General features: G+C 40.7%; 1 protein-coding gene across 5 annotated transcripts in view; it reads right to left on the bottom strand.

Annotated features, from left to right (window-relative positions):
- Positions 1–21434, bottom strand: part of shep (RNA binding motif single stranded interacting protein alan shepard) — a 154735-nt gene that overhangs the window by 105907 nt on the left and 27394 nt on the right. The gene's annotated exons all lie outside the window — the stretch shown is intronic.

Genomic DNA, 21434 nt, shown 5'->3' with positions numbered 1-21434 from the left:
TACTTGTGTATTAAATCAACAATAATTTAATAAATACAAATATTTATTTCTCCGTCAAGCGACTTTTGGGACACCCGGTATATTGATATTGCCATACACGATATTCTCTAATTAATTTCGAACATCTAAGTATTTGTGTGTACCGCTCCTACCTCTATCTGGCACTCTGGTGGCAGTGGCGTGTCCAAGGGGGGATTGGTGGGTCATAACTCCTTTGGCCCAGAATTTCTAAAAGTCAATTGCAGGAAAATATGGAAAATTATAGGAATGACTACTTAAAAAAGAAGACGAAACACCAGGTGTTTGTCCATATTTTTCCTACGTTTGTATTTAATGCGCGGAAGGGTAAATTTAGTGCAAAAATTACCAAAAATGTATCGACGAAATTTGGGGGAAGTGAATAAATCACTGCATAATGCATTGCCACGGCATTGCACTTGCCTACAAAAAAATGTTCTGGCTTGGCTCGTGCATAAACAATAACGCTGGCGGCAAACGATGACATAAAGATGTAACGGTACAAGACTACACGAAAAAGTAAAGACTGTGAAAAAAGACTGCACAACACGTTTCTTTCGCACAACACTGAGACGCAACCACCATTGCAGGCCCCTCCTACAAAATGCAGCAGTTTCCCCTCACGTCTGAATAACGTCAAGTTGAATAATCCATTGCGTTGGGACCCGAGAAACTGTGTGAAACAGCCGCGTTCCTTCTCCGCTGAATTGTGTAAGCGACAGAAGAAGGCATGCCGTGGGGTGAACGCACGCAGGGTCACGGACAGAGGCTCACCGTGGGATTAAGCACTCTCCCAAAGATATGAGATCCATACCAAGATAAAAGAAAAAAAAACATGCATGAAAGTGAAAGATCAATGAAACATGTACTGCAGTTAATCCACCTAATACCAACAAGGTTCCCATGACAAATTATGCCTTCCGATGTAGCTAGCTGTGTGAGTACCGCAATGCACAGGCGGGATACCACACACCTCTACCATTGATATACATATATGGACATATTACACAGTGTTAACTAAAAAAACAACAATGATTTTCTGCCTGCGTCAGTATCTTTCCTATCTCAAATTAAAAATATATAAACCAGGTAGTCAAGGAATTTTAAATAAATTCAATACCGGTCCAGGAGAGAAAATCAGCAAGCGTAAATGGATTCTGGATCGTAAAAACTATTTTATCTGCATAGTATTTCAATTCGGTCCACGAACCTTTTTTCCGGATCAATTTAAATACGGTACAGGAACTTTTTTTTTCGGATGAATTTAAATACGGTCCGGGATTTTTTTTTTTGGATGAATTTAAATACGATCCGGGAACCTTTTTTTTCTTCGGATAAATTTAAATTTTTGGGTTCCTGGGCCTTTAACAACCCTGATATAAACAGCGATCCACATACAATGTTCGAACAAATAGGAAGGTTTCATTTTAAGGGTTGTTACTAACTAAACTCCATGCTCAACAGACCTCTCAGGGCCTAGCCTGCCTGAGCAGCTTTTTTTTTAGGGTGACGCGTGGTCCGCGCAGCGAGTCTCATCGCCGCTGTTTTCTGTCTTTCGAGACCGGAGACTGCTTCAACTTATTTTCAAGTAGCTTCCCAATTGTCGTCACGACGCTGGGGGCCCCTACTAAGAATCGAACCCGGAACCGCTCACACCAAAGGCGAGAGCGCTAACCATTTGGTTACGCGAGGGCCCTTAAGGGTTGCTACACACATTTTAAATGAAGTCACATTCAAAACTATCTTCAATATTATGACGTAAAATGTAATGAAAAATAATGACGAATAAATTAATTTAAAACCAGAAAATAAAATTAACAACGTTAGTCTTGATATCACAGCCACTTTCATATTCGGACACCCTGAATAAAATAAAGCAAGACGCTAATAAAAACACATAAATACTTTGTGGCATAACCCTTAGCTTGATGACTTTCTTCAATCGTCGAGGCACAAAAATTACAATCTTTGTGGTGAAATCGTATCAAATATTTACCAATTCCTCCCGCAGTCACCTCGTAAATCAGCTTTCGAGTTAACTGCCGTTTTTCTCTCCCTTTTATCAAATTCTTGACATATTTTTTTTAATGAGATTGAGATAAGGAGTATGGCCTGCCATTTTCAGAATCTTAGGACAGTTATAGAGCAGCCATTTCCCCAACAAATATATTTTGTGCTTGGGATCACCATCTTGGAATTTATTATCATCCCTGATCACCAATTCTTCAAACCTTCCATACTTGACTCATGATATTGTTAATTGTTTGATTTGGTATATTTTACTTTGCATTTCTTCCACTTTTGGCTAATCGCGAAGATGAGGAGTGATATGAAATTGATGAAGGGACACACTCAGGATTCGAACTCGGAACGATGTGCTAACTAACCACTCCACAATGCATGCCGGATATATTTTTAGAATATTTCGTACTTCAGTCGGGAGGGAGCGCAGCCCTCTTTTTTGAAAACCAAACACTAAGAAGTATAATAATTACATTTGCCACTTTTTAGTGAACACTTTCATACTACAGTAGAAGTAGATGTAGACACTATAGTTTTAGTGAAATATAATTTTCCAGCGCTTTTTACCTGAGGTTTTTTTTTTCCAAAATCTGCATATCTTCCCTCTTGTTGACGGCTGCGTTTTCTTGATTTACTACCAAATTTTAAAAATTCGTCTAAAATAGCATTTCATTTAATAATGACTGCAAAGTGGGGTAAAAGCGATACCTAAATCTGCGACTATTTCAGTTTTAGTGGATTAGCGTCCACTGCCTGTATAAATTTTACTTTCTAGTCAAGGGTATAACTTTGCCTCTTTCTATTCTCTATGCCGGCCAGTAACAACTAAAAACGTTCACTGAAGGAACCGCTGTTCTGTTTTTATTATGGAACACCGCAAACGTCTATATCGGCATCTTCTTGAAGTGTGTATAAAGGCCTGCACAAGACCTGGAGCAGACCCGTTCGCGAGACATCGCTCCTGAAATGCCATGCAACCTGCGCAACACCCTCGCTTGAGCAGCTTGTATGCCCACCTGCACAGATCGTTCCTGGCAGGTATGGTAGACCCGGCGGGTACCCGCAGTCTTACGATACCTAGTAGGTCTCAGTTCGTTCTTTCCATCAACTGCAGACCCCTCCATCTACATGACGTAGTTGCTTCGAGTAGAAACTGCACCGGGCCCACACCGTTCTGCAGTGTTGCCAACTGCAATAGATTTTCACTACTTAAAAAAGGGAACTCGAAGCTTCGTAAGCCACATCACCAATGAAATGAGATTTACGAATGTTGCTACCCCCCCCCCCCCACACACACACACACATTGAAATAGGTTTTCCGTGGCACAGGATCCATAAGTATATGTCGTAAACAACCAATATACGTAGCCTATATATAGTGATATAGGACAGGACTGAAACATGTCACGTTCGACGCTGAGGTCGCGAGTCGAACAACACACTGTTCTACTGCGAAAACCAGGGCCATAGCCAGCCAGGGGCATTGCCGTTACCCTCGTTTGGGGGGTAGGGCCAACTTGGATAAACGTGCCAACAAGAACAATCACAATAATAGTAATAAAGTAGCATGAAAGGCATTATAATCCTCATAAATCACGCAAAAAGGGGGTAGAAGTCGGTTCTCACGCGCATTTGTTCTGAAACAGAGGATTAGAAATATTTTTTTTCAACACGTCAATTTCACATTAGCTAATAATGGAAAACAAGCACACAAACTGTTTTTGAAAGAAAGAAAGTGCATGATAAATGCATTCCGAATGTACAGACATATGGCATGTAAAATTTCCATCTACAATATTTTCTTTTCACATGGAGCGACGTATTACATAATCAATTCATCCAACTCGTAACAAACCAACATTAATAGCAAATAATATCACGGGCCGCCATAGCATTCTCGGTTTTAAAACTTTTCTCACTTAGATCGTTCGGCGCTCAGGGCCGACTCCCGCTACCCCTTTGCTACGGCATTGAACTTGATGAGACTGGATAATATTTTATAATATATTTCTACTTTCATAAAATTTGAAATCAAGGGGTTGCAATTACCCCTCCATTCCCCCTCTGCAGGTGCCCTTGGCCGTCTGGAAGGAAAATGCAAGAAAAATATGAAAATTAATTCCATCTTGAGTACCCTTTAGCCCTGCTACTCTTAAATTCTGCTAGTCTGTTTTTTCTTGTACTTTAATGTTTGACCCCCACCCTGACCCTTCCGTTAGACTTAATTTCCGTCCAAGGTTGTGAGCAATGCACCCTACCCCCTCTGGTTGCGCCACTGCGTGCCTGGTTAAGGTACCATGCAATGAAAAGCAATTAGTTTTCAGTGAGGAGATTTTTGTTTGCTCGATCATTCATTTAAATAAATGAAGCTGTAATACTGCGTGCATTTCCTGGCAATAAGATAAAAACTGCTTACGCTGAACTGAAATCGCTAAGTATATAAATTCTCCTTGGAGGAGAGAGCTCCTCCTAGGACCTCGTAGGATTTACGAGCTACGTAAGTAGGCAACACTGGCTGAAGCTGTCCACGTGGTGATGAAACACCTGGAGCGACACGCTGCCGGAGGGCTGTTTCCTTCCAGCAGGTTTTGCAGGCGCCCGGGTCTTGTTGAATGCCCAGTTACCTTGTAAGCGCAGAGCGCCTGGAAGACGAAGAACCCTGGTAAAGACGCAAGTCGACTCGTTGCCGTGGGCAGGCTAGCAGGTATACCTGTCCTCACGGGCAAGCGGGCAGTGGGTAGGTAAAATGCAGACTATGCTGGCCTCTAAGTGTGTACTTTCCTATCGCAATTACTTGCAAAAGCAAATGCGTCTCTTGTTCTGAACAACTGCGGCAAATCTTTCTCCTCTGATTTCGTCGCCTCTCCTTGCCTTCTCTGTGACACCGCCACGCCGTACTCGTCTTTCTCGAGACCGACCGCCGCCATGCTCATATAGCCTGTTCATACTCCAAACCAGTAGCGGCTTCTGCTTATTCGCACGTGCACACCCAAATAAATCTGTAATGCAAGTCATTATTATTATTATTATACTTATTCATTGAACTCTGTCTCCTTCGAAACATCAAGTGTTCCCACGCCGATTCACCAAGAGAGGTGGTGGAGAAGCGAGCGATCAGTGATTTCAACCCGCGTACACCGAGGCCAGCTCGCGGCTCGCACTATGCGAGTATCGTTCCATCTGACGCTGTTGCAGCAGTCACGTAGAGAACGCTGATTGGGTCTTCTGGCTTGGGGCCCGTGCCTAGGGATTTTGCATCATAAGGAAACCCCATGAACACAGCACTTGGTGTGTTAGCAAATGTAGTGTTGCAAACCCATTCCATTGGAGACGGTGTGACGGAGTCGAAGGAAGCCATGCATCATTGCAAATTGAGGGATTTTTTTTTTTTTTTTTTAGAAAAGGGAAGTTTCGATTGTATATTGTCTCTCTCATCCTGTTCCGAGCAAGAAAGAAGGGGAAGGGGAGGTGGGCGACTGAAAGCGAAACTGGTGTTTTAAACATGTCTGGTATTGCCTTTACATAGTGCATCTTGGTCAAAATAAACGGTCCCTGTGGCGCAGTAGCCGATTTATCAACCCACGCGGAGGGAGCGTACATCAATCAGTCAGCTGTTTTGCATTGTGTGGTTGTTACTGCGTTGCAAAATTGTTTAGCGCTGTCAAAAGCTCGTTCCTGTTTCGGTGCAAAGTGTTTCATTCATGATGAATAAAAAAATTGTACAGGGTGGGCCAAAAGTCGTAGGACAGTCGAATAAAATTAAAAATACGCGACAGGCAGGAATGAAATGTCCCTACACATGTTATAGGCGAAGGGGAAAATGTCATAGACCATACCGCGTTTCCGGTGGCCATCTTGAAATCCGCCATCTTGGATTCAACTTCAAAATTTCAAATGGGAAAGGGGGGGTGTGACACATCACCTAGCACTAAAATTTGCTTAGGAATTCACATCTGTGGTTGTTTTGTTTTTTTTCTAGCTCGAACGGTTTTCGAGATTTACCATGGTTTTTCCGTTATTTTTCGTTTCAGGTTCACTAATTGAAGATGGTCTTCACGAAAGCTGAACGCATATAGATTGTTCTGATGTCGAGTGAACGAAGTGTGAGAGTCATCGCAGATGATTTCAACCATCGTCATCCTGAAAGGAATCCTATCTCACTCACCACAGTTTCTACCCTCCTATCCAAATTCAGGGATACAGGAGCTGTTGAAGACAGGCCCCGGACGGGTAGACCTAAAACGGCTGCGGACGAAGCAACAACAATAGCAGTGTTGGCATCCTTTCACAAAAGCCCTCAAAAGGAGCACACGCCGTGTGTCCATGGCAAGTGGCGTGAGTCGTACTTCCATAAGGAGAATCTTAAAAACATACAAGTGGCATTCGTACAAGTTGCAATTATTGCAGCATCTGACTGAAGACGACCCTGATCGTCGGTTAGAATTTGCAGAGTGGGTCAATCAACATGTTCAAGAAACACCGCGTTTCGCACACCAGATATTTTTTCAGACGAAGCCAATTTTTCCGTGAACGCCGAGCAAAACCATAGATATTGGTCTGATGTTAATCCACATTGGATTGATCCCAACAGGATGGTAGGTTCACAGAAGATAATGATATGGTGTGGGATTTGGGGAACGCAAATTATGGGACCCTTCTTCATTGAGGGGACTATAACAGCAGACGGTTATCTCCAATTACTGCAGGAGGATGTGCTTCCATCATTGTTATCAGAGGATGGTAGTTTTCCCACATTCTTCCAACAGGACGGGGCTCCGCCTCATTATGGAAAGAATGTGAGGTCTTACCTGCATCAGCAATTTCCCAGGAAATGGATTGGACGCAGAGGACCTGTCGGGTGGCCCCACAATCGCCTGATCTGACGCTCTTTGATTTTTATCTATGGGATCACGTGAAGGCGATGGTTTACTCAGTCAAGATAAGGGATATTGAGCGAGCACCTTAAGAACCGAAACCATGAAGCCATGGCCTCTATCCAGCCTGTTGTGTCGTCCAGAGTTCATGCAGAGTGGGAGCACAGATTGACATTGACAATTGAACATCATGGGCAGCATGTGGAACACACGTTGTAAAGGCAAGTGATACGTGTTTTTCATGGAAAATCTCGAAAACTGTTCGAGCTAGACAAATACAACCACAGATATGAATCCCTGAGCAAATTTTAGTGCTAGGTGATTGTCACACACCCCGCCTTCCCATTTGAAATTTTGAAGTTGAATCCAAGATGGCGGATTTCAAGATGGCCGTCGGAAACGCGGTATGGTCTATGACATTTTCCTCCTCGTCTATAACATGTGTAAAGACATTTCATTCCTGTCTGTCGCGTATTTTTTATTTTATTCGACTGTCCTAAGACTTTTGGCTCACCCTGTACATAGCGAAAGCATAGACTTAATATTTAACGTTGCTGAATTTTTGGAGGGAAGTTAGCTACAAAGCCTGTAGCAACTGAAGTAATATATGGGGATACGGCGGAAAGGAAGGAAAAATTTTGAAGTACGAAGCAGGGTAGTGTGGACAGAGTGAGTACTGTAACATTCTTTAAGATTTATTATTCTCTTGATTTGCTTGGTTTGATCAGTCTGTCATTAGAAATAAACAAGAGATAGATAGATTACAACTGATTTCCTCTATGTGGTAGTTGGATCGGTTTCTTTGGTGTACGACAATGTCATTATTCTCCTTGTTCATTAATATCAGCGGGGGGGGAAGAAAATTTTTACGAAATATTTTGCAAATCGACAATACTATTGATATTGTAAATCGGTATTTCTATGTTTTGAGTGATCTTGTCAGGTTATCGAATGTTGAATTACATATTGCACAATAACAACGCTCTTCTCGTGATTGGCTGGAAAATGTCAGAAATATTTTAAATTTGTAAAAAATCAGTGTTAAAAAAATCATGAAATATAATTGCCATAGCCTCATTTTCAGTGAAAGGTGGTCAAAACTTGGGTTGCTAGTACATTTAGCACCATTATGTACGCAAAAACGGGTGCGAGTATTTGACAGGGGTGGTACTACACTTCATCTGGACGCGAGACTTTAGTGCACACCCATAGAGCCAGACCACCAGCCGCCACTGCTCCAAACTCGCTTTGTCTTTTTGTAACAAGAAATGTATACTTCTGTAACATTGTTGATTGATTGATTGAGTTTGTGTTTTAAGTCCACTTCAGGCACAGATAGGCTCATCAGGACTGGACCTACAGTTTAAAGTGGGATCCGAACCACCATGTGCATCCATCGGGTTTCGAACCCGGGAACCTTTGATTACCAGGCGACGACGTTACTACTACGCCTTCGGGGAGGCTCCCCTGTGACATTGTTGCAGCTTGGTTACATACAAATCAACTACATATTATGAAAATTAGTACGTATAACACCGAATTACGTATACATGCATTACGTAGAAATAAGGTATAATTACGACGTTTTAAAATTATATTTTGCCGGGACCTACAGCGGAGGCGTACGTAGAGGGGGGCTGATGGGGCTACAGCCCATACCGAAATTGAGAAAATCAAACTTTTCAAATGAAAGCAGTGAAAAACTCGGGAAAACCAAAGCGGTAACTTAAATCAAATCTTAAAATGGTTTACTTCCGTTTCGCCGAATGCACCAACTCCATCCAACATACTTTTCCTCATAGTGGTCAGGTTTCTACACCATACAACGCTACACTTCACACACACACACACACACACACACACACACACACACACAAAAGTCATCAGTCGTTTTCTTAATTCTTTCTCCAAAGGTCCACCCTTTTTTTAAGGGCTTCTTTTGTCACTGTTATTCTCAACTTTACTTCCTGACTGCAGCTCACGTCAATCCTTATGAATTATGATACACTCCGGCTAAACTTTTCTTTACTTTGGCGTCTTCCAAATAACCATACCCTCCCTCTTGTTTACATTTATTTTCATACCAAATACTCTCAGTGGGCATTCAAGTATTCACCGTCCTCTCGTGGTCTGCTAGTAAAGCCATGTCATCCGCAAATCTTATAATTCTATTCTTCATCTTCCTATTATTGCCCTCCCTCCTAAAAAGAAAAATCTCAGAAACTATTCTGTCTTATCTTTGTGAACATCTTGGGTTAATGTGAATTTGTATTTATTTAGCATCACTTTTTCTGGCACTTTTGGCTATCTCGATAGAAAGGTTGAGTGATGATTTGATGAAATGGTGAAGGGACACTCACAATTAACAATCCTGCAGGCTGGGGAATTGAGCCCAACTTGGGTTAATTTGTTAATCAGTGATCATAGTGAGGATGGATGCAGAGGATGGTATCTTCCCCATCTAGCAAAAATGTTGCAAAGCATCCCCTCAGCTGTTTCATTGTTACCATACTAAACCATAGGAGCATCCCCCCTCCCCAGCTAACCCCAAGGTTGGACAAAACACCCTCCCAGCTAATATATTCTACTTCAAGCACTGTATAGGATCTATCAGTTTGGAGTGTTTTACTGAAAACTGCATCATACACATTTTACTGATAAACAGTAGACTCTTTTTAATTTAAACTTTCTTAATAAGAATTACTCCATAATTCGAACAGAAGTTTATTTCCCTTGAAAACATCTTTAATGATACAAGTTTTTGTTAATTCGAAGTTTGGATAATTAGAACTTTTTTCACGTCCCCTTGGAGTTAAATATATATAAAAGAAAAGGTAAAAAAAAAAAAGGTAAAGTGTTCCCCTGTGCATAGCACCACGCCATGAAGGCGTATAGGGGGTGTGGGGGTAACGCCCCACACTTTCTTGATCCGGTCGTGAGTGAGGGTGATGTGATCAGCATCACGCCCCTGACCGCCTTTACCCCCCAGGGTTTCCCCCAGGTACCCATGTTATTCGACGCTGGGTGGGCGCCGGGGCCGCTTCCACCGTTAGAAAAGTTCCCGGATTTGAACCGGCCGGGGATCGAACCCGGGACCTTATATATATAAAAGAGTCCACTGTATTAGGTTAGGTCGCTATGTATTTCGGATTTTCTGGGAGTCTCGGAATGGTATCATTTGTCGGTGTCTCAAAAAGTTCCTTTTGGATGAAATAATGTCCCGAAATAGGGTGAGAAAGCAGAAATGATTAAGGCTATACTTTCATGAATTTCCTTATTCATTAATTATATTCTCATACACGAACCTATTAAGTTATTGTTATTGATTTGCTTTATTTTACTTTTTGTGCCACTTTTGGCTAATATGCGAAGATGGGGATGAGTGATAAGATGAATTTGATGATTCATTTGAGTAATTTACTATTATTACTGATAATTTACAAAAAAAAAACTAATTTATATGCATAACTCACTACATCAGACCGTACTATGTACTTTCATTCAACTTCTTCTGTCCTTCACTTCTCACAGATATACATTTTGAGATTCTAACACTAATGGACAGTAACATACCATACCTAGGGGATTGGATGAAGTCTTAATCCCTTCACTGCAGAGTGGGCCAGAATTCTAAGATTGGGGACAAAAATCGAAATTTTACTTCAAACCAGAGCCTTTAAAGCATTTGTTCCCTGTAGAGCAAAGATGTCTCAAAACGCAAACAGTTCCATCCAGATGTTAATGTAAATCAGTGTTCGGAAAGTTACTTTTAAAAAGGTAACTAGTTACAGTTACGTGCTTAAAAAAGTAACAGTTACAGTTACTCGTTTTAAAAAGTAACTGTTACAGTTACATGTACTTCAAAAGTAACTTTAAGTTATTTTTACAGTTACTTTCTGCTGAAAATTTTCTTGCAACCAAATTACGCAAATCGATCATTATTAATTGTAATAAAATATTTTGTGAAGACTAACATGTCTTTTACTTACGTTACTGCTATATAATATGTTTTTGTATATTTATATTTATTACAAAATAAAGTGCTCTCCTGTGCTTTGCGCGACGCCATGAAGGAGTATAGGGGGTGTGGAGTTAGAGCCCATACTTTCTTGATCATGGCCGAAGGTGGGGGTAATGTGATGAGTAGAGACCGGATGTTAGGCAAAATGCCTATTCTTTCCTGTTAGAGATATGATGAAAACGAATGTTGCGAAGGCCAGGGGGGAGGGATTAGCTTCATTTAAAGGCAATTTAATTTTGCCTATTTCATACGATATTGCCTATATTATTTCATAAATGCCAGATATTGCCTACTTTAGGCATTTTCTTTAAAATTGGGACACGACTGAACTCTGTGCATACAATTTCCTGTTCCCAGGATTAGTTTCCGATGCTTCCAAGAAATTTAAAAATAACAGTTAGCGAGTTATTGCAGCTAATAAGGACTTGGACAAAATAAGGGCAATTCAACAAGTTCCGAAAGGTGAAAATATACAAACTGAGTTAGTTCCACATGTTCTCGCGTGCTTTAAGTATGCTCCGGTAACATCTGTGGAGGTTGAAAGATCTTTTTCAATTCTAAAAAATGTGTTGTCCGATAGCAGACATAACTTGTCGGTTGATCACCTGAAGAAATACCTTGTTGTGATGTGCAACCGCAATTAATGTTTCTTATTCAGAGACTTCCAAACCGTACAGTACAAACTTGAAATGCATTTAAACAGATTCTTAGTTCGAACTGCTGTGTGGAATATATAGTGTAAATTTTTTAACTGAAATAACCCTGTGTGCAGTGATAAAGTGTATATTTAAATAATTTGCGTACTGGTTGGAAGTAGCCAACAATTTCTTTTGTCAGACTATTGTGTGTAGCCATTATACAATGGAAAATTTTGGGCTGACGTGACTCCTGTTTGCAGTGATTTATTAAGTACAATATTGGACTGCTGTCTGTAATGATGAGCTCCTGGTTTATTTTAAGCAACTATAAAGAATGTACAGGTATGTTTCTATATTATTTAAACACCTATTTCTTTTTGTACATCTATCATCATTATTTTGAGTTAAATTTCATTGCCTTTTTTATTGCCTATTTGTATTTTAATGCCTATTTTACTGCCTATTTTGAAAATGATAAGTGCTTATTTGCCTGCCTAAACATCCGGTCTGTAGTGATGAGCATCACGTTCCTGGCATCCTTTACCCACCAGAGTTTCCTACAGATATCCACTTTATATGATGCTGGGTGGGCGCTTAAGCCACTTCAACAGGTGGAAAAAAAAATATCGTTTCTCCCCTTATAGTATAGAAGGAATAGAGAGAGCGCAAGCGTGTTTTCTGGGCGAGGGGAATGAAGCCGTGAGGGGGCGGGGGTGAGGTAAAACAGCCATCTTGGGATGCGCCACAGTTACAGCTGCTACAGTGGTGGAAGTAGGGATTTGAGCGTGGAATGTTCGTTTATAGTGACATTTCGGCGACACTGCGTGTAGATAATAAATAAGAAGCTATGCCTTTGTGCGCAGCTTTCGGATGCAACAATATAAGTGGCAAGAAATATTTCTTTTAAGAAAGAAGGAACTGACAGGTCCGCAGATAAACATGCTTGCAGCATATTTACATTTATTATACACGCATTTCTGTTGTGATTATATTAGTGGTATTATTATTAACGGTATGCATAAATTTTTAAATTCAAATCGTTCGCACGTTTCATAAAGGTAACTATTACAAATGTTTATACGTGTTGAGAACATTGTGGAATGTAAATTCATTGAACGAAAAAAAGGACTTCAGACATGGAAAAAGAGAGACCATGGAACCAACCATCAGAAATAAATGAGACCTTCCGAACCGAAGCGACACGCCAAGCTGCACGTGTCGCTCGGACTGGGCCGTTTTCTTAATACTGCCCATCGTGTCGCCTCAATCTGTTGGTGGCGCATGCAAGTTTTTTTTTAAGACTGAAGGAGCCCGTGTCGCTTGTCGCCTCAAATAATAGAGTTTTCAGATCTAATGTACACGCGACTCATGTCGCGTCGGAACGAGCAAGTTAACATTTACACCTGCCTTGGCAGCAAGACAGGCTGCACAATCCTGCATTGGTGAAATCCTCAAAGCGGCACGTATCGCTTGTTGTTTGGGTATGAAATATCTCTATTCGGACCAAAGCGACAAGCAACACGTGCCGCTTGGAAGCGAACCCTCAGATATCAATGCAACTTTTCGAACCGAATCAACACAACAAGCTGCATGCCCGGTGAATGCTTGCTTTTAGGGAGATTTTACACCGAAATGTGACACGCGGTATGTGTAGCTTCAGGATTTCACCAATCGAAGGCAGCCTAGTGCCACCTGTCACGTCTCTATTGTGTGAAACGTTGCTGCTGATTGGCTCGTTCCCAAGCGGCATGTGTCGGGCAGCACCTGAGATTTCACACCGGAGTGGCAAGCGACAAGCGGCAAGCGCCCCTTCAGTCTAAAGGAGAATTCATACCAAAGCGAAAGGCGACACGACGTAGCGCTTGATGATTTCACCAATGCAGCCTTGTGCAGTCTGTCTTGCCGCCAAGGCAAGTGTAAACGTTGGCTTGCTCGTTCCGACGCGACACGAGCCCTTTCAGTCTGAAGCAAAAAAAAATTAACCGTGCATGCGCCACCAACAAACCGAGGCGACACGATGGACTGTATTAAGAAAACGACTCAGTCCGAGCGACACATGCAGCTTGGCGTGTCGCTTCGGTTTAAAAAATTGCATTCATTTCTGAGAGTCGGTTGCCAAGAGAGACTTATCGCTTGTCGCTTCGGTCTGAATGCTTATCGAGTGTCGCTTATCGCCTATGTTTCGGTCCGAAATCTACCTATAACCTCGACTTAGGCTTACTTATTGAGGTGGCGTAAATTGTTATTAAATCGTGTTAAACCTTTGTACATAGCTCATACTTTTATATAATAATGTTCTGTGATGCATTTACGAGTGTAGGTATTATAATGCAACTCTTATTTTAATTCTATTCTTATTTCATTAAACTCTTTCTGGTATACTAACGTAGCATTACATATGGTAAATGAACACGCCCCAGTATATAAAAAGGTCTAGATCGCTTTGTTCTTTCGTCAAAACTAGTTACTAAGAACTTCGTGTTATTGTTTCTGACGATTTAAAACATAAGCAGCCTTAATTTTCCCGATGAAATTCCCTCTCGCTGAATGTTAACAAATAGACGCAACAGTAGTGTGGAACATCCCAACATGGAGGCCGCCGCAAGCTATTATGGCTTCAGCTGACGTCACACACGCTCTCTAGGATCGAACCCGGGGTCTGTCGCATGGTAGTCAAGCACCCAAACGATGTCAAGGAATGCCCCTATGCGGTAGTATCCCCCTTTATTAACATTTTCTCAGTTTTCACGTAGGCTATGAAAATTTTCTGTTTTCTCATTGAAACAAACACAAAAATCCATGTCCGAAACGAACTAGAATCCGGGACTCCCGACATATAGTGCGTTGTGCTAACCACTCCGCCACGGAGATTGACATGAGCTACTGTGACTTACACATTTGTATTTATTATGATTGTTGTTCTTAAGGAATACCCATTGGAGTGGGGTGGGGGATTCTAGAAACTGTATATATATATAGAGAGAGAGATATATCACTCACGTTAATTTGGTTCATTTGGTGTTTTAAGTCCACTTTATGCACAGTAAGGCTAATCGGGGCTTGACCTACAGTTTAAAGTGGGATCCGAACCACTATGTGCCTCCACCGGGTATCAAACGCGGGACCCATGATTACAAGGTGACGACGCTACCACTGCGCCATCGGGGAGGTCCCATATCACTCACGTAGAATATATTCTAAGGAGGGAGGTCTGTTTCGCATAAAGGGCGTGTCAGAGAGAAATAAATTTGTTGTACAATTTCAAGTGTTTATGAACCAGAAAATTATAAAAAATATAATGTAAGCCAAGCGTCAAGTCAACCTTGCACCAGCTTTTCGCATATGTAGTTCCAAACGTGCGCGCAAGAATATAGTTCCACTGAGACGGGTTCTATTCCAACACAACTGCATACTTGCAAGAAAACAGTTATTTAATTTGTAATATACAGACAAAATAATACATCCATTAGCAGGTATGGACTTAATTGGTTGCAATCACTGTGCAGACGAACTTAGAACCGTAGATTCGCCAACTGCAATGTGTATTGCGTTGAAGAGACACTGAAACTTTAGAGCGAGACTGAATGCGTTGCAGAACGCGTGGAATCGGTGATACCAGTGTTGCACATCCCACTATTTTAACCCTATGTTTATTGTAGAGCGGCGAGAATGGCTGAATCTCCTGTTCAGCGCGCAGTTTTCCCCGAATGTTATTTTGGGCTTCATCCGAAGGGATATGCTCTTCAAAGTCAAGCAAGTTGTTTTAAATGCATAATCCGCCTTGCGGCGACAAGATCAAAGTAAAAAAGGGCGTGAGGTGAATGTGCGCACGAATTGTATCACGGGTCTTGAATGATTTGCGGTTTGAGTTTAGCAAGCAAGAGGAAACGATTGTTTGTTGTTTGACGACAAAAGAATCTCCGCGGTATTAAAAGATATTGCAGTGAGAAGAAACATGTTTATTATTTGGAAGAGACGTCCTTCAACTCGGTGAGTGGGGGAAGGGGGAATAAAACATGGAAGGATACCACCATGCAAAACCACCGCCAGGGCTGAAGAAACCGACAATGAGGGGAAGGGGGAGGCTTATTGTTTCACCCACTGGCGGCAATGAAAGCTTTGTTGAAGGCGCATATTTACTGTTCCGCGCAAAGAAAGGGTGATTATCAGCAAGAAATGGACAGACCAAGATTTGAATCCTGGTTTAGTGAAGTGAATCATAAATTGAAACCAGAGTAATAGCAGCAGACAATGCACCTGATTGTATATATCACCAATAACAAATAATGCTTTTTTGGTGGTATAACTTGAATTGCGTGTGTCTTACAGGGACGGATGTATTGCGGACGAAGCAACCACGTTTTTCATAAATGTATTTCTTTCTAAACCAAAAACAATAATTTGTCATTAAATTCAAGAGGGGCCTATTGTTGTTTACTTTTATCTCTGTTTATTTTTCATTTTGCGTGCTCGAAATATACACACATGCTCTCATGTTTAGAAGTTATTTCGCTCTTATATTAAGTAATGACACATTTATTAAATAATATATGCGCAGAAAGTACTTTTAAAATTTTATGTTTCAGGAGACAAAGAAGCAAAAATACATTCCACTTGACATGCATGCGAGTTTTGATGTGTTGTGCGGTTGGCAATACTGTGGATTTTCTCACTGTCTACGATGTAAGCAGCTCGGCGGTTGAGGCAAGACTGGCACGGAAGATTCTGAGCTCAGTTCTCGCGCGGATTGATACATAAAACCTGCTGCAAACTTAGCCTGACGCGCGGCTTAGTAGCCTATAATTGTGTGTTATCAATGACGGTGAAAATGGTATTTTAAACTTATCCCTTCAGTTCTCTCGGAGACGATTACATAAACAAGCGAAAATGATCGTTAGGGTCCTGATTCTTTAGTTTGCCACTTGAGTGTTGTAATTCACTGTTGTATCAATAATAATGGTGAGATCTGTTGTATCTGTTATTGCAAGGAAATGGGTTCTCATTTAATTAAACGAATAGCACTTACCAAATTTTTTAATCACTCTTTACAAAATGTCCAGAAATGCTGAATAATCATAAATAAGCGAATTCTAACCGGAAATATTTTACATCCATTTTTAAATTACCAGGAACTGAGATAAATGAAATCACGTGGAAACAATTACATTGTTTTCCATGCATATGCGAATTTGCTAGCTCTGGTCTTCAGTTTCGTTCATACTACCAGTATCGTTGAATTCTTTCGTAAAAACACTGAAATATTGCAGTACGCCTCTTTTTAGCTTAATCCGATATTATAGCAAAGAAAAGACTATCGGATGCTGCTTACAGAAGGGGAGAGTTATAAGGTCACAGAGGAACAAACTACAGAAACAAGAGACACAGCAATGTTGCCACAATATGAGGGCACAATTTCACTTTCCAAGGGGCAAAATTTCCCTTTTTGGACCAATTTTTCCCTTCACCTAAGAAAATCATACAATAATAATAATAAGTATTATTAGTGGTGGTAGTAGCAGTAGCTGTAATTATTATTATTATTATTATATGGTGGTGGTAGCAGTAGTAATAGTATTTCCTTTGGTCCATGTCCGTGTGAATAAAAAATGTTAAATTTATCACATACATGTCACTTTCGTCGCTTCCTGACCAGATGTCCCAGGTTTGGATTCTGGTCAGGAATCCATTTAATCGTTAATCCTCATCGTTACTATTATCCGAAGGTGCACAAAAGCGATGTACTTAACAGAAATATAAATAGATACAGGCTATATTCAAGGGAGCAGAAAAATGAAAATGTGAATATGAATGTGGAACTTAACATTAACAGTAATAATGTGGTCAGATGTCTTAAAATTTTCCTGAAATTGTGGCCTTTTTCATCGAAATTCCCTTATCCCTTTAGGCTAAAATTTTGGTCCGAATTTCCCTGCAAAAGGGAAGGAATTTTCCTTCTAGAGGCTTATCTTCCTGCTTCTGGGAAATCCACCCCTCTTCGGAGGCGTGTACATCGCTTTGGAATTCAGGTCTACCAAAGGAAAGATGAAACATATGATTGACCTTGAAATTCCTGGCACCTAGCTGGAGCCTACCGACTGACCACCGCCAGGATATATAAATTTAGTACAACAAATTTCTCTTTTCCTCTTCATCTATTGTTTGCAAGAATTAATGTATCAAAGAATGGGCTTTTATATCAGAGCAGAAACTAAATTCCAGCTCACTCCGAGTCCAAAATCGCCAATAACTTATGACACTTACATAAGGATTTAAGTGTCGCAAAGTAACTGTAAAAGTAACTGTTAAAACGTTACTTCTATCGTAAAAAAGTAACTCAGCTACAGTTACTCACTTTTAAAAGTAACTAGTTACAGTTACATTTTCTCAAAAAAGGTAACTGTTACTTGTAACTAGTTACTTCCAAACACTGATGTAAATGAGGATGGCATTTCACAAATGTCTCGCACACAGTTTTACCCAATAAGAATCGTGTGGAATTATCAGAACATTATCTTTGTGGGATTCTGTTCCATATATTCTACATATCATCAAGGTATGCACTTTCTGTGGGTAGAGTATGAACTAATTTACTGTATTGTGGGCTTTGTTATACGAGCAGGTCAGGTTCATACGCTCCTATTTTCAGCTGAGTTACAGTGATGTGTGTTTATTCCCTTTGACTTTTCAAAATTTGTGGGACAAGGTAGGATGAAGATGTTTATGCCGAATGATTCAATGGGTCTTATGAAGAGAATACTGGCTGCTAACTTGTGCTAATTAGCAGTTACGAAATACAAAAAGAATGTCAGTTGCATACGGCTTCACACTGACAAATATGCCTGCATTGAAATAAATTTCATTAGAATGCAGTAATTAATATAAACCTAGCAGAATCGGAATACATTGGAGACCAGATACAGAATCTCAGTCCTACATACCTCTCAACCCGCATTCTGGAAGATCTGTCAGTTTTTCACACATTAGTTTGCAACAAAGTGAGTGGTACATCATCTGCTCAGGTGTGTTACATTTGTAGTGCTTGGCCGACAGAAATTAAAACAATTTTTACAAGATCACTCATACAGTGACAAACGTTGGAAACTGCGAAACATCTTGCAGCATAATATTTCTGGTGTTATATGTCTGATAGCGTACACAAGATCTTGGCGGACGGTCCAGATGCCATAGTAGCAGCTGTAGTTCCAGTCGACTTTCTGAGAAGGCACAAGAGGCAAGAATCAAGAGAATGAAGAGAGTGACTCTCCCGACAGTTCCCGAATTTCTACCAACGAATATCTTATGCATCATCTGCTTAAGTTGTCTAATCCACTAATATGAAGCCTTCTGTCTTTGCCTGCTAAGAAATCACGTACGCTATCAGAAGACGTCATTCGCTTGCTCGACATCACGGAGTGTCACATAAATGCCAACAATCTGCCTGACCAATGGAAATCGTTATCCACTGCTAACAGTGAAGGTGAAGGTTAATCTCAGTCAATACATGAACACAGTGCACTTTACAATCTATTTTGTAGTGTAACGTAGGTGAAATTCACTGTGCTAAATGCACCGTGCCCTGATGGAATATGGGAGGGAGAATGTGGTAGCTCCACACATTCATGAACTCTGACCTTTGGGGAGGTATTGCGATCAGCAGCATGCTAGCCCCCCTCCCCCTGCAATTTCCCAGTTGCCTCCTCCAGATACCCATTTATGACATGCTGTGTAAACCTCAAAGCCTTTTTATGCAGGAAGAAAGCCGGAAAGAATTCCGACCGTAGATCACCCACCCCGAGAATCGAACCAGAGTTCCCGCTTGGCAGTCAGACGCTCTAACGACTGGACCATCGTGACTCCATTTGGTAGTGAGTTCACACTATGAGCACTATGTTTTTGTGTGATATTGCAAACTGCAGTTTTACTCGGTACATGAGCACAGGGCTTTTTCTTTGTACACATTCAGTTAATTTTTTATTTTGCACCGTCATCATGTGAATAACAACAAAATTTCAATCATTTCATGTTTTTTATGTATTATATTTTGTTATTAGAAATACTGACAGCGTAAAGTATCTCCATTCATCAAATAAGATTTGTGTCCCCATTTTCAGAATTCTGGCCCACTGTGCATTGGTGCAAAATGACAATTGCTTGAAAATTGGAAAGTCATCATAAGTCTTGATCACTGACATCACTTGAGATTCTCCGAAAATAGTTCAAAACCTACAGCAATTCAGACAGAATACAGGGTTATTCAAAATGATGGATACACTTTCATTAATGTATATTTTCTTGAATATACATTGAATATGAATAATATACATACAAGAGAGAGGGGAAGGTCTAAAGTTTTGAATACTATCGCTAGAGCACAGTTGCGTAACCAACCACTCAAGTGCGCATGCTCGTGCCACCAAGGACCCTTCAGTTCAGTTCCGAGTAAGATAGCCACCGTGCAGCACAAGGTTTTCTGCGTTCTTGAGTTCAGCAAAACTGAATCGGCAACAGCAGTGCAGCGAGCATTCCGTCTTCGATTCGGCATAGAACCACCAATTAGGAGGAGCATATGTCGTTGGTTTAACCAATTTCAGCAAACTGGATATGTCTGCAAAAGAATATAGCACGGGCCGACCGCGTGTGTCAGAGGAGTATGTGAGACGAATTGAAGGCAGTTTTGTGCGCAGTCCTAGAAAGCCAACTAATGCAGCTAGCCGAGGACTTGGAATACCTCAAGCAACTGTATGACGAGTTTTGAGACGCCGTTTCTCAATGAAGCCCTTTCTCACCGATGAATAGGTCGCATAGGAAATGAAGACCTGGCTCTTCTGTCGTGGCCCCTGAGATCTCCTGATCTCACACCATGTGACTTTTTCCTCTGGCGGTATGTCAAACAAGCCGTGTACGTACCACCTCGACCACAAACTCTGGCAACCTACAGAAACGTATCACAGCTGCAGTGAACTCAGTTACACAAGAGATGTTTCTTCGTGTGTGGAATGAGTTCGGCTACCGCTTAGATGTTGCCGAGCAGCAGGCGGCGGCCAAATTGAACATCTGTAACCTTTATTGTAAGATTGTAAACTTTAGACTTTCCTCTTTCTCTTGTATGTATATTATTAATATGTAATGTACATTCAAGGAAATATACATGAATGAAAGTGTATCCATCATTTTGAATAACCCTGTATAACTATAACATTAAGAATGCAGATTTTAAAAAAAACTAATACGAGAGGTGTAAATTGGGATGATCTGAATATTAATGTCGCCACTGGAAGGTTTATGAAATAGTGTACGACATATTCAACAAATGCATACCCTCAACGAAAACTCAACGCCAAAGAAATTTCCCAGTTTTAAAGAAGTTGAGAATGCCATAAATAATCTTACACCAAAAAAATCAAATGGTCCTGATAAAATTCCACCTTACATAATTAAAGAATGTGAATCTTTGGGGCACTATCAAAAATTACCCCGATACTAAAAACAAATACAAAAAATGACAGAACTATAGGCTGATATCAATTCTCACAGCACCTGCGAAGCTCTTAGAGCAAATTGTTTACAAGCACATTTCTAATCACATACAAGCAGTGACATCCCATAAGCAACATGGTTTCTTAAGTAGAAAGTTTGTCTGTCAAAAATCCTAATTATCACATCATCAATGGAAAGGGAGCCGAAGTAGATGTAATATATGTTGATATTTTGAAAGTGTTTGATACTGTAAACCATAGAATCTTAATAGAAAAATTAAAATCATACAATCTGCCATATCCAGTGTTACAACTATGCCAATCTTACTTAACAAACTGCAAACAGCATGTCACATTTCAGAGGAATAGTTCCAATGAATTCGAG

The sequence above is a fragment of the Lepisma saccharinum genome, chromosome 4, assembly GCF_977018435.1.
Source record: "Lepisma saccharinum chromosome 4, izLepSacc3.1, whole genome shotgun sequence".
NCBI classification, from domain to species: Eukaryota; Metazoa; Arthropoda; class Insecta; order Zygentoma; family Lepismatidae; genus Lepisma; species Lepisma saccharinum.
The sequence above is the reverse complement of the archived record's forward strand: the minus strand, read 5'-3'. Positions and strand labels throughout refer to the sequence as shown.